Genomic DNA, 17,630 nt, shown 5'->3' with positions numbered 1-17,630 from the left:
ACATTCAATTAATAAATTTAGAGACATCTCCACTTTAATTGTTCACATGGATTATTTGGGCTCAAACTGTGCTAGATCCTTCCAAAGGATCTGGTTATCCACAGTCAGACAAACTATGCCTTAGCCCCAATATCACAATATCATTTTGGTCTTTTTCCAGCCCAAAGTACAACAACCAATTAATCCTCTTTCAGTTGTTGTAGCTAAATACATTGTTCTTCAATGAAGGATGTCAGGGTCCAGATTGGGAGATGGCGCCTGAGATGAAAATCTAACACACCCTCTGATATATTCTACCCCACCATACTTCCTTTTCCTTCCCTTGTCTTATAGATAGAGCCAATTGCAAAGTTTAAATCTCAAAACTTTAGATTTATATTCTTCATGCTATGTTTTTTTAATAAACCCACACCCGATTATAAGCCATTTCTCTCAGTAGAGATCATTCTGGCAATCTATTCAGGCAAAACTAAGAAGGCAAAGCATATCTGTTTTTCATATTATGACATTCCTTTAGATGAATAATCCTTTGAATTTTTTCATGAGTGCACATATAAAATATGTTGTCTGCCCAACCCTTACAGAAAGACAATAAGTTTGATATAAAAGTGGAAAAAAGGAAAAGACAATGTTAGATAGTGCTTGGTGTATTTTGACAAATCCGGTTGCTCTCTGGAGCTACCAATTGACTCTGCAACACCAATATTATTTCAATGGGGTTACATAACTGTAAATCATGGAATAGAACAAAGTAGACAACACTGAAATTACAAGTAATTCAAAGGGAAGTAGAGAAATACAAAGCGGATACATAAAGTCAAAGCATACCACCCACAATGACTTGTGCAAAAGATGTAGCTTAAAGATATAATTTGGACAATACTTAATTGGAAAAAAAAGAAAGCATTATTTAGAGCAAGAGATCCAGAAGACTAGTGAGAAAAATTTAAAAACTAAGGATATATTCATTTTTTTAGAGAAAGACCTCTAGAATCTAGGGAGGGCATATTTTCCCAGTCAGAGTTATGCTAATGAATGGTAATAGTAATGAAAATGAAAAGGCATGTAATATAAAAATGGAGTAATGTATTGTGATCTTCATCAGTAGAGATAGTATCCACATTAATACTGAAGCACTATGGTATAGTAGTTGGAAAATTGATATTGCATTTAGGAGACCTAAATTCTATTCCTTCCTCTGCCAACTATTAACTGGGTAATCCTGGGTAAATCAATACTCCAGGTCACTCTCTGAGGCCATAATTTAGAGAATAAAGGATCACCTACATCTGAGAGGTGTTTTTTCACTGAAGTTCTTTATATAGATGAAGTCATAGGTTTGATTCAAATCATTTCCATTATTTGGGTATAGGATCCAACAATTGATTGAAATATCAAATTATCTTGAAATTGATGGTATGTCTGAATTGTAACTAAATTGGAGCGTCCTTTATAGTGAACATTTTGCAAAAAAAAAAAAAAAATCTACTGCAGAGAGATCTGAAGAAATATTGAGGTTGCCTTATCATTTAAAAGTAACAGCTAGACCTGAGGCCTTTGAATGATTATTTCAGCCAATTGAGTGAATGAATTAGTTTGTGTATGTGTGTGTGTGTTTATGTTTGTGTTTGTGTTGTATGTGTATGAACGAGAGAGAGACAAAGACAGAGAGAGAAGGATGGAAAGAGAAAGTGAGGGAGGGAAAGAAGGGAGGAAGACAGAGAGAAACACAGAGAAAAAGAAGACAGAGAGAAGAAAGGAGAAAGAGGGAAGAAGGGAGAGAAAGGGAGAAAAGAGAAAGGAAGAGAAAAAAGGAGGGAGAGAAGGAACAGAGGAAAGGGAAAAAGAGGGAGGGAAAGAGAGGAGGAAGTCAAGGAAAAAGAGAGGATGAGAGGAAGAGAAAAAGATATAGAAACAGAGAGATATAGGAAGAAACAGAAAACCAAAACAGACAGAATGACAGAGAGACAGTGACAGAAATAAAGAAAGCTACAGAGAGATGGAGATTCAACAGGAATTACTATAGTTGGATTTTTTTCTTTTGTCAAATATGTGACACTATTGTTATTATTTATAATGCATTGTTTAGATGTTAGAATATATATATATATATATATATATATATATATATATATATATATATATATAAAATTTTGTATCTATATAGAAATACATATATCCCAATACAAATAATTTACATTGAAAATTTATTTAATTTTTGTGACCATTCAGGTTTCTGTGTTCAGGCATGCTCATGTGCTTGAACTGAGACTCAGCAGAATAGGATAAAGTTATCATTTGCAGCTATGGTATTAAATAAGTCAGTTGGTGTATAGGACATGAGATAGACTTCAAGTAGATGTAACTATTCCTTATCTGTAAAATGGGGATAATAATAGCAACGATTTTCCAGTGTTGTTATGAGAGTCTATACATTTTTTGAACCTTATAGCACTACATTCAATGCTAGTTATTGCATTCCTTATTACTGTATTTTATTTTCTTTCCTGCCAGGTAATATAACGGTGAGAAATATAACATCAAATAAAACATTTTCACAGAGGCTTTCCTTGCTCCTCTTTTTTTCCATAGCTAGATGTGAAAAACTATTTATTTCCTATCAGTTCCTCAAATGACATCTACTTGAATGGATAGAGAAAAAAGAAAAATTGTAAAATTTCAAATTTTTGTCTAGTCATTTCATTTCATTTTTTTTACTGTTATGTATATGCTATTTATTCATTCCAATCAGATGACACTTAAACCTATAGCTTCACTCCACAATCTTATTACTATAATTCTATTTATGGCAATATTGAAATTGTTTAAGAAAATTAAATTTAGTATCATATGATTTTGAAAATGTGGCCTTCTACAAAGATAAATCTGGAAAACGAATTTACATTTCTTTAATAATTTTATCAAGTTTTCTTTACTCCACTAATAATAATAATTGATGCATATGAAAGATTATTTATATGTTGCTTGATGCTCTTAACTTGACTGAATGATCAATCTAACAGCCATAAGCAGTTTTTAGTTTCATCCATAATTTGATATCTGTTTATAACTGTTTTTTCAATCATGTATAAAAACAAATGGAGTTCTCTAAGGCAGAAATTCTTAAACTTTTTCAACTTGTGGCCCATATTTGCCTGAGGAATTTTTGCATGGTCCTGGATATATAGGCATATAAAATAGGATTTTGGGGAATGAGAGCAAGAAATGATTTAGGATTCTTACTAGACATAAGTTTTTACTGGGTCTCTAGTTCATTTGTGGGTTCTATTTTTGTCCTTCAAAGAACCTTATCATTTCTTCCACTCATTTATAACAAGAAATCATTTTACTTTGTACATGGAGTGGTACAAATTGACACTAAGGATCATAGCCTTTGATGTAAAACATGCTGTCCAAGCAACAGTAACAAGAACACACTATCTTAAAAAGAAAAAAAATTAACTATTTATTTTGCCTCATCATGTATCTTAATTAAATGCAGATTTCTACCTTAAAATCCTTTATCTGCTCTCAGACTCTTGAAAAATATTATTTCCTGTCTTCATGCCTTTGTGCAATCTGTCTCTTAGTCTAGAAGGTACTACTTCTTCATGTTCCTTTTTGGAATCCCTCTTAATTTATTTAAAAGTTTAGCTTAAGTATTTACCTTCTACATAAAGATTACTTGATGCCTTCCCCCCTTCCTAGTTGTTAATGTATAGCCTAAAATTATCTTGTTTTACCTATTTGCCTATATGTTGTAATCCTTCATCTAAGAATGTAAGATTCTAGAGATCAGAGGCTTTTATTTTTGTATCTGTATATTCAGAATCTAACACAATGCTTTTCAGATGTAGACCATAAATGCTTTTTTTGAATTGAATAGCAGGCCTCCCAAACACCTTCTATCTCTCAATTTCAGAATGAATACTTCTTTCAGGGGGTGAACAATTTATTGAATCACTCCACTTCCATTTGAAATTTATATATATATATATATATGTGTGTGTGTGTGTATTATATATATATATATATATATGTGTGTGTGTGTGTGTATTATATATATATATATATATATATATATATATATATATGTATGTGTGTATATATATATGTATGTGTGTATATACATATTTCTTTATACATGAGTATGCTATATACACAGTATTCCTAAAGGGCCCTTCTCAATCTGTTCCATTCTTCAATCAGTTCTTAAAATCCCTTGTTTTCTATAGCTTTTAAAATATCTTGAATCTTGATGATCTCTCATCAAAACTATACTATTGAAACATAAAATTCTCATAATTTCTTTTTAAACACCAGTTCATAAATTACACTTTAACTTTTAAATTTCATTTTTTTAGCATATGGATTTGTTCATTGTGTGCTTTTTTGTTCTTCTGTTTGCTTGTTTCTTTCTTTTCTTTGAATTTATAAACCCTAATGAAAAATATTATCTTTAATAAAATATTTATCATAGAATTATAGCTATAAGGAACTTCAAAGGTCAAACAACAGCTGGCTTACTTTACAGATAGGAAAACAGACTGGGAAGTTAAGTGAATTGCTGAAGGTCACATGGGTAGTAAACATAAGAAGTGAGTTTTTTTTTCCTTTTCCTTAGTGACATTTTAATGCAAATTTTAAAATACAATATTACCAAGGATATTACAGCAATATATCACAAAAGTCATATACTATGATGAGGTGGGATTATACTAGAAACACAAGAATAGTTTAATATTAGGAAAACTATCAGCAAGTAATTGACTGTATCAGTAACAAAAAAAATCCCAACAAAAATCATATGATTTTATCAATATATGCAGAAAAAAAACACTTTTTTTGGAATATATTACATTTCTTTTTTTAAATTAATTTTATAATTATAACATTTTTATAACATTATCCCTTGTACTCCCTTCTTTTCCGATTTTCCCCTACTTCTCTCCACCCCCTCATGGCAGGCATTTCCATACATATTAAATATGTTATAGTATATCCTAGATACAATATATATATATATATATGCAGAACCAAGTTTTGTTGTTATTGTTGCTGCAAAGGAAATATTGGATTCAAAAGGTAAAAAATAACCTGGGGAGAAAAACAAAAAAAAATGCTAACATTTTACACTCATTTCCCAGTGTTCCTTTTCTGGGTATAGCTGATTCTGTCCATCATTGATCAATTGGAATTGGATTAGCTCTTTTCTATGTTTAAGATATCCATTCCATCAGAATCCATCCTCATACAGTATCATTGTTGAAGTGTATAATGCTCTTCTACTTCTGCTTGTTTCACTCAGCATCAGTTGATGTAAGTCTCTCCAAGCCTCTCTGTATTCCTCCTGTTGGTCATTTCTTACAGAACAATGATATTCCATAACATTCATATACCATAATTTACCCAAACATTCTCCAATTGATGGACATCCATTCATTTTTTCAGTTTCTAGCCACCACAAAAAGGGCTGTCACAAACATTTTGGCACATACAGGTCCCTTTCCCTTCTTTAGTATTTCCTTTGGATATAAGCCCAGGAGTAGCACTGCTGGGTCAAAGGGTATGCACAGTTTGATAACTTTTTGGGCATAATTCTAGATTGCTCTCCAGAATGGTTGGATTCTTTCACAACAACACCAACAATGCATCAGTGTCCCAGTTTTCCCACATCCCCTCCAACATTCATCATTATTTGTTCCTGTCATCTTAGCCAATCTGACAGGTGTGTAGTGGTATCTCAGAGTTGTTTTAATTTGCATTTCTCTGATCAATAGTGATTTTGAACACTTTCATAATGGACAGGATCCCACCTACAAGGCAGTCCTAATATCCACAGAAATTACTTCCGGGCCACTCAATCTCCCGATGCACTGTGGTGCCCATTTAAAGGGCTCTTACAGAACCTGAGAAAAGAATTATAGTAAGTTTTTCTGCCATCAATCTCATTTTTCAAATTTTCTTTTAAAAATGTAAGATATTTGCCAATTGATAAATGGTGGAAATTCTGTTCTTCAGAATAAGAAATCAATGAAAAAAATTCTCTAAAACACTATTAATTAGAGAAATGCAAATTTTAAAAAATCCATATTAAAAAAAAAAACTCTAAGGTACCTTCTCATACCTATCAGATTGGCTAATATGATAGAACAGGAAGAAGATAAATAGTGGAGGCAATGTGGAAAAATCGGAAAATAAAATAATACATTTCTAGTGGGATTGGGAACTAGTCTAACCATTGTGGAGAACAGCTTAGATCTGTGATCAAGGTCTATAAAATGGTGTATATCCTCTGACTCTGCAGTACTGTTGAGTTTCAGAAGGGACCCCGCAATGTTGGGGGTCACAGACCAATGTTATGAGGTATATCAAAAGAATTTGCAGGCTTGAACCCATCTCCAAGTCAAGGGGCAAACTTTATTGTAATTGGAAGCAAGTTTTCTAGAAAAAGAAGATAGGTTTATAGGACAAAGTTAGACCAGAGCCTCATATTACTCATTTGCTAATTTTATGGCTTACAGGTGACAATATTAAACAACACACCCTGTAGGGGGAGTTTTCCTCCATTTTTGAACATGGGATATATTATGAGGGGGAAGAACATGTTTGTATATATTAGGGAGAAACATGTAACCCCAAAGAAATCAACCAATGTATTTTCTGAAGGGAAGGGCTGTGCCACACTAGGAAGCATAAAAGTTCTCCCATTTCTGTGTTCAAGGCTCCCTCTTCCCTGAGGAAGAGTAGCCAGAAACATTAAGATAATTCCTTAAGATTCTTCTTTAATAAATTTTTCTTAATATCTGATTTTCAGCATCAAACATGTATTTCTAACAAAAATGATGTGAGTCAAAGCACAAGAACATTGTACATAGTAAAAAGCAATAGTATAAAGATGATTCACTATGAAAAACTTAGCTACTCTTATCAAAACAACAATCCAAGATACTTTCAAAGGATTTATGATGAAAAATGTAATCCATCTACAGCACATATATATATATATATGTATGTATGTATATATATATGTATATATAGAGAGATAGATATCTCTCTCTCTCTATATATATATACACACACATATATATTATATATGTGTATATATATATATATATATATAATGCATATATATATATGTATGTATGTATATATATGTATATATAGAGAGATAGATACATCTCTCTTTTCATACAATTCAAAAGTAGAATCTTGATGTACAAATTTGTTTCTTTCAATTTCTCCCTCAGATGTTTACAAATTTTCCCCACATTTTTCTTAAACACATTCAATATCTTGCCTACTTTATATAAAAGTTCAAACCTCTTCAAATCCTATTCACCATTTACTTACCCATATTCACCTGTAGTATATCTCCCTTCTTGTGATTCTTTCCCTATAACCTCTCCCCAAGGAATTTAGTAGTTCTACAGAAGCTCAGGGACTTTTATCAAACTTTACAAGAGGAGAAAACAAGCAAGTTGATCAGGGATTTTGATTCCCCATCTCCTTGCCCTTCCCATTAAGTACATTAATACATTTTAAAGCTTTCTTAAGATGGTCTGAATAACAACTAGCTTTACTAGTTGTTGGTTTTATTTAAATATTCTGGTTTATATTTGCAGGTCTAAGTACCAGCCTATGTACTCTTCCCTTTCCCATCTTGCAAATAAATTTTGAACAGTGATTAAAAAAAAAAACAAACAAACAAACAAACAAACAAACAAACAAAAAAAAAACTCGTGATTTGCTTGCCTAAACAATATGTGATTTGCATTACCTTGGCAGGTCATTTTTCATAAAGATGCTAGAATAAACATAAGTTATTTTTTGGAACCTATTTAATATGCTATTTTTCTTAATGAAATTGTTGCTGCCAAATGAAGTTAGCAAATTGACTACAAGGAAAATTGATAGAAATCTTGCTAGTGCAATATTTTTAGTTAGATTAAATTGTAAATGAAGTTCATATAAGAAAATAGTCAAAGTGTAGACCATGTTGTATGTGTACTTCAAACAACAAAATAATACCTCAAATCCAAGCAATAATCTTCTTAAATGACTCTTTTTTTAGTAGGCTTTGGAAATATACTGTTTAAAAGGACAGGTTCAATATCAATTAGCTAAACTAATTTGTTCTAACTCTGGAGATTAATTTCTGTGAAAAATCTATTCACTAAAAAAAGTTCATTCCATTTTTCATAGATCTACCTCCTTTTCATATATAAGTGACTCAAAAAATTTCTTTTATGGAATTACTTGTATTATCACCAAAGGCAAGTAAGCATATTTGTAATAAATGAGGATTAACACTGCTGTATATTTCTTCCATTCTTTCTATTTAATCCTCAACTCTAGTCTAAGCATAGCCTGCTGATAGTTTACATACCAAACAAATTAAGACACCAGTCAGAATTTTTAGCAAGTTCCACTTTACCTTCTTAAGCTATTTAAAAAAAGAAAATCCTGGCTGGAGGGTATTTCATTCCAAGAACACCTGAGGAGAACAGCATTAGACATCTAATTCTCTCTTATACATAAGAAGCCCAGGAAACATTAATATGTGCTCTTTAGGGTAGAGAGCAATTTTTTTCCTATGCTACCTTGTAAATAAAACCTCTTCAAACTCCAGTCTCTGGACACAGAAGAGAAGAGTACTTCTTCCAATCTACTAACTAACCTCTGAAGTTACTAACAATGAATCTGGAATCTACTTATGTCAACAAGATTTTGTTACATGACTTAAAGTTTTTTGTTTTGTTTTTTTTCCTTTACTTAGCTAGCTGCAAGGGTAGCAATACCCTAAGCTCAATAAAGGGAAAATAGCTGTTTAACCCTTTGAAAGCCCATAATTCTGAGAGCTCTCCAAATGGCCAGAGAAAACATGGATTTAGAATGAGAAGGAAACTGAAAAGGGGTCATTTAATATTTAATGAGAAGAAAAGAAATTGAGGCCAGAAAGTTTACTTGTCTTGTTCTAGGTCCAGACTTTTATTAAAGGCCAAACCAAAATTCAACCCTAATTTCTTTAATATCAAAGCCATTAATGTTCCCACTAAAACATTCTTGAAATCTATGACATTTCTTATTTTGATTAATAATAAACAAATTTGGAGTTTGTAAAAGACATTCTTGAAATTGACTTGTATATCGAATACTGTACTCAAGCAGACTAAAAACACAAACTGCAAAAATGTGTTATAATATGCTCGATTGAGTGTTTCAATTATAATCTCAGATAAGTAAAATTATTGTCCTGCCTTATTCAAGACTATTCTTTAGTGACTATTTCCTGCATTTTAAAGAATATTCAACCTAGTGCAATATACAAACTGCCAGCATTTGAGAATCTAGTGCAGAAAGTCAGTGACCAGTCCCTTTTCCCTAATACAAGAAGCTTGATACAATACTACCTGTGCCTCAGGAGCAGACCTAAATGTTAAAAGTCGTGAAAGGTTGTAAATTTCTGTTGTCTCCAGAAATTCCCGATCGCTCTCTGGGAGGAGATCTGCTGTCTCAACTCAATCTCTCGGCCAGATTCTTCTTCCTGTAGAGAGCCGCCAAATCTGACCAAGAGTTGCTCAATGTTGCCTCCCTTATCCTCCCAGAGAATAGGCATGGAATAACCCAGGGGCTTCTGGGAAAAAAATACTTCAACCAATGAACTTGCTCCTCTTAAATATGCAAGCTCCTCCCCAGAAGTTCAAAGGGGTAAAACTCCTCCCAAAGGCCAGAACTTGTGAATTGTTGTTAAGGACCAACTTAGCACCTAGTAAGAACCTAATATCTCATTATCATTTAGTAAGACTCTAACATCTCCCCCTTTCTTTTGATTTAGAATATAGGGTGGTCATGACCTTGAAACATAAACCCATCAATATGGGAGGCATTACATATAATTACATAGATTACATAAACACATAGTAACATAGTAACATAACACATGCTAGAAGTATATAACAAATAACATGATCAAATAATCATAAATTGAGAATTTATACATGTCCATAAGTCCCTTGTCCATTAGTCTCATCTTGTGTTAGGAAATCCAATGATTCCTGCTGGTTTTAAAGTTCTTTAACAGTCTTCTTATAAGCCATGGTCTTTCAGTGTCAGATGTTTCTTAGATTTTCTCCTTTGTTTTGAGGTCTTTTGCTGGAACTCTGTCTTTCCAGAAATCAGCCAGAGTCAGGATCACTAAACGACTTTATTCTTGATCTTTTACGGTCAAGTTCAGGGGATTAGGTCTAGCAATCTCACACACACCTTCCTCCCTCAAACACCAGGAGAGACTGACCCCTCATCTGTGTCTCAATTCCTCTTCCTCCTCCTACTCCTCCCACACACGACACTTCCCCCTCTTTGTCCCACCAATCAAGTCAGCACAGAACAGCTGGGGAGGGTCAACCTTCAAACAAGTTAATAGGGAACTGTCCAATTGGCAATTAGTCACACGTGCTTCATTATCCAAGTGCATTGCTCAGTTCTAGCCCTTTGCATCTCCCACTTTCTTTTGTTTTAGACCACAAGTGGTCTCTCCATCCCTGTCTTTTCAGGAGGGGAGATGAAAGCACTAAAAAGGAGATAATCATGCCCTCCCTGACATCTCAGGAAGGGAGATGAAAAGCACCAAAGAGAAGTGGGGATTGCTATCGAGTTTCTGGGTTGAAGGGCCTTATTAGAGACAAACCCATCAGCATGGGAGTTATTACACAAGCACATAGCAATAACGCAGAGGTATTAGTGATGACTCTCCCCACAGTCAGTGCAGACTCAATGTGGTATAACAAACAGGAATTGTACATGCAAGTAGTGATATAACAAACAATATAAATCAACAGTTTTGTAAAAGATTCCCAGAAGTCCTAGAGAAGGAGGGTATGCAAACATCAGTCACACATACACCTTCTTCAGAAACCAAGAGATAGTCCAAACCCAATCTATTGTCCATTGCTTCACGTGTTAGGGAATCCAATGATCCTCACAGGTTTTGAAGTCCCACAACAGTCTTATGATGCCTCAGAGAATCCCATGATTCCTGAGGACTTTCAAGTCCTATAACGGTCTTATCACATCTCAGAGAATCCAATGATTTCTGAGCATTTTCAAGTACAACAATTTTTGATTTCTATGAGTCAAAGCCATAACTGCCAGGTTCTTTCAGTGGTGGGCACAGTTAGGAATGGAACCACCCGATGTTTCTTGGGTCTTCTCCTTTGTTTCAAGGAAACTCTGTCTTTCTCCAATGGACAAGGCGATTATGGCACATTGGCACCCATCTGATACCTTCTCTATCTGTGGAGATACAAGCAAACCCTCTCCCCCAAGCAGTTAACCAATTTTGGTCCCTTCCATTCAGCACTTTCTGGGTCTCTCCACATAACCTGGCGATTATCTAAAGACAGTGGAGCTGCTCACACTGTACACTTGCCCTTCCAGTGGGTTATAAAACCTGTCTGCCAGAGCCAATGCATCTTTGTCATTAATTAATGACAAATTATTTATTATTTTAATATTATTTAATATTTAATATATAATATATTATTATTATGATATATTAATGACAAAAATTAATGGTATAGAGAACTAAATTTAGAAGTTCTCTAGGGTTATCCATGGCAACCACTTTCTTTTGTTTTTGGAGGAGTGTCTTAATATCTCTGTTTCTTCTCTCTACTATTGCCTGCCTTGAGGATTAAAGGGTATGCCAGTGGTATGTAAAATCTTATACTGTGGACAAAAGTGTGCAAAATGTTTAGACATATGTGTAGGTCCATTGTCTGTTTTTATTGCTTGTGGCACACACATAATTGCAAATGCTTGTATAAGGAATTCAGTGACCACTCAGGCTGACTCTTTTGCTGCTGGCATTGCAAATGTGAATCCTGAAAAGGTGTCTACCATGACATGGATAAAAGCTAGACGACCAAAAGATTTATAATGGGTCACATCCATTTGCCAAATATCATTAGGTCTCAAACCATGAGGGTTCTTCCCTGGAGGGAGTGTAGGAGCATGGAAAGGAAGGCAAGCTGTACAGGCTTTTACTATGCTCCTAGCTTCTTCTCTTGCTATTCCAAATTGTAAATGTAAAGCTCAGCAGCCTGATGATATTTAGAATAAGATTATTGTGCTTCCTGAAATAAAGGACTACTGGCCAACATGGTTAGAAGGCTATCTGTCTTTGAATTATCATCAAAAACAGGACCTGGGAGTCCAGTATAGGAGTGGACATGCAAAATATAAATCTTACCTGGATGCTTTCTCACTCACTCTTGAAGTTCCTTAAAGAGCTGATATATATTGGAGGCTACAAATTTTATTTGGGCAATTCTTTGTATCACACCTTCTGAATAGGCCCAATCAGATATTATATTTATGTCTCCTGGATAATAAGCAAGAGCTAGAATGATTGCATACAATTCATTCTGCTGAGTGGACTGAAAAGGAGTTCTGATTACTCTCTTTATAGTTAATTCAGGAGAGTATACAGTGCAAATATTATGTTTGGATGCATCTGTAAAGATACTTGGTCCTTTAAGAGGAACTTTAGAAACCTTTTCTTCAAGAATCCATTGCCAATTATGTAACAGTCTGGTTATCTTTAATAGAGAACCGTGTGTAAAATTTAGAGACATGGCTAATAAAATTTGCCACTCTGGGATGGTTTCACAGCACACATAAACTTGTGCATTAGTATAAAAGGTGTATATCCTGTCAAGTCTTATCCCAGATAATTGTACTGCTTGTTTAATGGCCTTTAATAAAATTCTAGCCACAAGCACTAGGTAAAGAATAAGGCTTTGTTCTGGATGTGCTGGGAGGTTCACCCACTATCACACTGTCCCCTTGATGAAGGACTTCTGTGAGTGCCTCCTGTGTAGCAAAAACTGATATTTCCAAGGGTTTTTGAGTGGCTCTTTCAACCACATTGGATAAAGTCAGTACAACTTGTCTCAAAGCCTCTTGAGCTTTTTTGTAAGCTGGCGTGGTGAATTTAAAGCACTGTCTGCCCTTAAAATGTCATATAATGGTTGCAATTGACAGGTAGTCAAGCCTAGCATGGGATGCAGCCATTGGATATCTCCTATCAATTTCTGGAAGTCATTTAAGGTGTTTAGCTTCTCTGTTCTTAAGGAGAGTTTTTGTACTATACCTTAGGATATACTTCATATCCTAAATATTGAAAAGGAGCATGTCTTTGAATCTTTTCTGAAGCTATGTGCAATTTATAATTCCTTAGTGTTTCTATGGTCTTTTGTAGACATGCTTCTAACATTTTTTCCTCAGGTGCACATCCCAATATATCATCCATGTAATGTAATAACATTACTTTTGGAAATGCTTTTCTTATTGGAGTAAGAGCAGTAGCAACATACATTTAACACATAGTAGGGCTGTTTTTCATTCCCTGTGGCAAAACTGTCCATTTATATCTATTATAAGGCTCAGCTAATTTAATGCTGGGCACTGAAAAGGCAAATCTTTTCATATCCTCCTTAGCTAGAGGGATAGAATAGAAACAATCCTTAATGTTTATAACCCACAGAGACCATTCTCTAGGCAATTGAGTAGGAGATGGAAGTCCAGGTTGAAGAGTTCCCATAGTTTCCATCTGTTCATTTACCTTTCTTAAATAAATCAACATCCTCCATTTTCCAGATTTCTTTTTTACAACAAATATTGGGGAATTCCAAGGACTTAGAGAAGGTTGTAAGTGACCTTGGTCAAATTGTTCCTGTACTATGTCTACTAAGGCCTGAATTTTATCGCTACCTAAGGGCCACTGTTCTATCCACACTGGTTTATCAGTTTTCCATTGGATAGGAACAGGTGAAAGTGGTGGCAGGCCTTCAACATCAGCCCTGCCTAAAAAACCTAAGTACTCATTTTTAACTCTAATTGTTTTAAAATGTCTCTTCCCCACAGATTTATGGGGATTTTTTCAACTATGAAAGGAGTAAAAACTCTTGTTTCACCTTTAAATATCCATCTAAAGGGGTAGCACTAACTTCAGCTGCTATTGATGCTCCTACTCCAAACATGTAGGTGTCTGCCTTAGTCTTTGGCCAGTGAGTGGGCCAGTTGGCACTTCTAATGACTGTGTGATCTGCACCTGTGTCCATCAGTCCTTCTAATGGTATGCCATTTATATAGATGGTGAGCATAAGTCAGTCAGCTGTCACAGCTCCTGTCCAGTATATTCCTGGGTTTTGCTGCTTGGAGTCAGAACGTGGGTGACTGTCACTAGATTGCTTATTAGGGGTCTGTATGAATAAACCCGATGCTACTACTTCCCCTGGTTGATGACTCACACATTGTCTACCTGTATTAGTGACTGGTATATTATCTACACATTCCCCAGTTTCCCACATCAGTGTATGAATGAACACTGTTTTGTAAGTACTCTCAGGAGGTGAAATGGTGAAGCCTACTATCCCTGGAGGCGAGGCATCCATAGGCTAGAGAGGAACAGATTTCATCTCTCTAGGGGGTATCTCAGTTGTCCCAGCTGCATAAAACTCTATCCTCCCTAATTGTAGTCCCTTTCTCCCATCATGTTGCTTCCTGGCTGACTGATTGTGTAATCCCTTTCTCCCCTCAGATGGCTTCCTGGCTGATTGGTCATGTCTGGGTATTGAACTTGAAGGCACTCTCTGGGTGTGGCAATGGGTGCCATCACGTATCAAGTGTTTTTTGCCTGGGGCCCTGGAGCTGGGCCCCTTATCCTGTTTCTCTGAATCAATATACATTCTGATGCCCAATGGAGTCCTCTGTTGCATTTTGGACATGGGGTTTTGGGTCTTGTTCTCTCAGCCTGTTTTCTCACTCTGTCTCTATGCCAACATTGAACTTTCAGATGGCCTACTTTACCGCATTGAAAGCATTGACGAGTCTCTCTGGAAACCCCTTGCTAAAAGGGACTCTGTCTTCCTATGTTGGGATTTTGGGAAGATTACACCATAGCCTGGCTATAAAAGGTATGTGTGCCCACTGTGGCACATCGTCTTATGATCTCCTCTAAAGGAGCATCCCTATGTAGTCCTAGTATAATCCTTCTACAAACCCCATTGGCATTGTCTCTAGCAAGTTGCCTTACCAAAGTGTCTGTTACTTCATTTTCACCATTAGTCCATATGACATCTGTCTGCATTCGTGGCACAAAATCAGCAAAGGGTTCATTTGGTCCTTGTACAATTTTTGTGTAGGTCTCACCCTTATAGTTTTTACTGGGGAGAGAAGCCCATGCTTTGATAGCAGCAGTGGCAATTTGCTCAAATGCTGTTATGGAGTAATTAATCTGTACTGAAGCATCTGCATAAGAACCTACACCTGTTAGTAGGTCACAGGTGATTGAAGTATTAACTCCACTTTGACTATTTTGTTGGGCTTGAATCCTATAGAGCTCACTATATTCAGAAAACCACAAGTTTTGTCCAAGTTCCAAGCACACCTTTGCAATGATTTTTTAGTCACTAGGAATTAAGGCTTCATAAGCCAAATTGTGTATTAACATCTTAACATAATTTGATGTAGCCCCAAAGAGAGTGCAAGCTTTTTTCAGGTCTTTAAAGACATCCATATTAAAAGGAGCATATTTTCTACTTTCTTGCCCTGCAGAATTATGCTGTTGAATCACAGGAAAAATTTGAAGTTTGAAATAATTATCTATTTCTTTTCCATTTTCAATGGCTTCAATAAGCCTTTTTTGTAATCTAGTTATAGGGGTTGGTGATTGCTGGGGGTGCCGATGATATCACTTTCCCTTTGACTGCTCCTCCTCCCTCTGTCCCTGAAGGTGGAGTTGATGTGGGCTGATCAATAATCTGCTCTGTAGGAGGGGTTGAAACTTCTTCAGGATAATCAGAGTCAACACACCCTAATTCCTCATTCATATCCCTTTGCCCTCTGGCAAGGTCTTGAGCTTGCTTACCTTTTATCTTTTCTTCCTCACTCTTCCTTCTCTGTTCAGTTTTAGAACTTTTTCTTCTCCTATAACTTCCTCTATAGCTTAAGTCTAATTGAATCACATTGTATATATAAAATATCTCTGCAGAAATTGAATAAGGCCCATTTTTTTCTGTAAAAATTCTTTCATTTCAGGTCCCACTAGCTTCCAGTTATCTACAGTTAGTTTTTCTTCCTTTAATAACCAAGGGCACATGTGATTCAATGAGTCTAAGAGACTATCCATTTGTGAGCTGGTTACAAATAAACTCTTCTTGTCAATTATCTTAATTATATCTTTTATAGGATTACTAATAGGGGAGGCTAGAGCAGGAGCATGGGCTGTGTCAGGGTCGGCTGAGGCCTAGGGAATGTCTGTACCTAACACCTGCCCCATCTCAGGTACTAGAGATTTCTGGTTTAGTCCTTAACAAGGTAACTTACTTATTTCTATTAGAATACTTACCTAATCTCCTGGTCACTGGAGGACTTCGGTAAAAGTAGGGTACCAGCCCCATGTTTGGATGCCAAAATGCTGGAACTCTTTCTTCCCAGAAATCAGCCAGAGTCAGTATCACTAAACATCTTTATTCTTGATCTTTTATGGTCAAGGCTGGGGGGGTTAGGTCTAGCAATATCACACACACCTTCCTTCCTCAAACTCCAAGAGAGACTGACTCAGTGTCAGTGTCTCAATTTCCTGTTCCTCCTCCTACTCCTCCCACACATGTCACTTCCCTCTCTTTGTCCCACCAATCAAGTCAGCACAGAACAGCTGGGGATGGTCAACCTTCAAACAAGTTAATAAGGAACTATCCAATTTGCAATTAGTCTCACGTGCTTCATTATCCAAGTTCATTGCTCAGTTCTAGCCCTTTACAGTCTTTCTCTTTTTCTGTCTCTCTCCAGGTGCTTGTGGCCATATCTTTTTCCTTCTTCATCTGTTTCCTTCTGTCTGTTAAAATACAAGAAAACCCTCTCTCCCAGGCAGTTAACCTATCTAATTTCCTTCTATTTACTACTTTCTAAATATCTTCTCATCATCTGGCAATTACATTGGAGTTGTGTTTGCACTGGACACAGCCCTGTTGACTTAAAAGGCCTGTATTCTCCCCAAGTTTAATTCAATTTTGCAATCTGATTGCCTTTTGGCTGACTTATCAGGTAATCCCTTTCTGCCATGTGATTGCTTTTCTGATGGTTGATCAAATCAGAGTCCTGACCTTCTAAAGGCTCTTTGTGTGTAATATCAGCTGCCATCATGCCCCAAGTCTTTTTTGCCTGGGGCCCTGGACCTGGGCCCCTCAACCCATTTCCCTGAATTGGTCTACACTCTGATGCCCAATGGAGTCCTCTGTTGCATTTTGGACATGGAGTTTTGGGTCTTGTTCTCCCACCCTGTCTTCTCACTCTATCTCCATAACAACATTGAGCTCTTAGATGTCCAAATTTCTACATTGGAAACATCACCGTGTTTCTCTAGAAGTCCCTTGCCAAGAGGGACCCTGTCTTTCCATGTTCATCATATCTGGGTGTAAAAAGCATTTGTTCCCACTGTAACACATCATGTTATGATCTCCTCTAAAGGAGCATATTTGTCTAATCTCCATATAATTCTTTTGCAAATTTCATCGGCATTTTCCTTAGTCAGATGTCTGGTCATTATTTCTGTAGCTGCATTT

The sequence above is a fragment of the Sminthopsis crassicaudata genome, chromosome 1 (assembly GCF_048593235.1).
Source record: "Sminthopsis crassicaudata isolate SCR6 chromosome 1, ASM4859323v1, whole genome shotgun sequence".
Classification (NCBI taxonomy): domain Eukaryota; kingdom Metazoa; phylum Chordata; class Mammalia; order Dasyuromorphia; family Dasyuridae; genus Sminthopsis; species Sminthopsis crassicaudata.
This window is presented reverse-complemented; position numbering follows the sequence as displayed.